Raw genomic sequence first — 664 nt, forward strand, 5'->3', positions numbered from 1 at the left:
CTGACTAAAAGTCAGTGTGTTGCTATACTTTCGGTATACCTAGATGAACGGGTAACGGGTTCGTTACGTATAAATGGACATTTTTAGCAACGATAATAATAAAAATGTATCTACTGAATGCTACCGAAGAAGGCAGACTAACCGGTTAAGCACTACTTATAGTATACACCAAAATATGTATTTAAGTAAAAAAGTCGAAATTCAGGTTTTTTTATATAACAATGCTTGTATAATTTATAATTTTCAAAATTATGATTTTCTTATAGATATTGTACTAAAATTAAAATGTTTCTACTTTGCATATAAATTAAATTTTCAAACTTCCCAAAAATCTTTTTTCAACCTTGTTTACAACAAACAAAATAAAACAAAATTTCCATCGACAAAATAATAACAAAAATATAGAAATTAATTTAGTAATAAAACAAATATAAATAACGATATTATTTTATGAGCCAGCTAATATTTTAATCAATATATTATTATACTATAATAATATGTACCTATATTAATAATAATATGTATATACAGAGTGTAACAGGAAGAAAAAAAGATTAAACCTGATTATAACCTGAAAAAAAAAGATTTTACTTAAAGGTTGACAAAATTGTGAAAATTATATAGTTAATAAATAATTTAAGAAATATACTCATGTCTGGAAATT

Source organism: Acyrthosiphon pisum, chromosome A2, assembly GCF_005508785.2.
Source record: "Acyrthosiphon pisum isolate AL4f chromosome A2, pea_aphid_22Mar2018_4r6ur, whole genome shotgun sequence".
Classification (NCBI taxonomy): Eukaryota; Metazoa; Arthropoda; class Insecta; order Hemiptera; family Aphididae; genus Acyrthosiphon; species Acyrthosiphon pisum.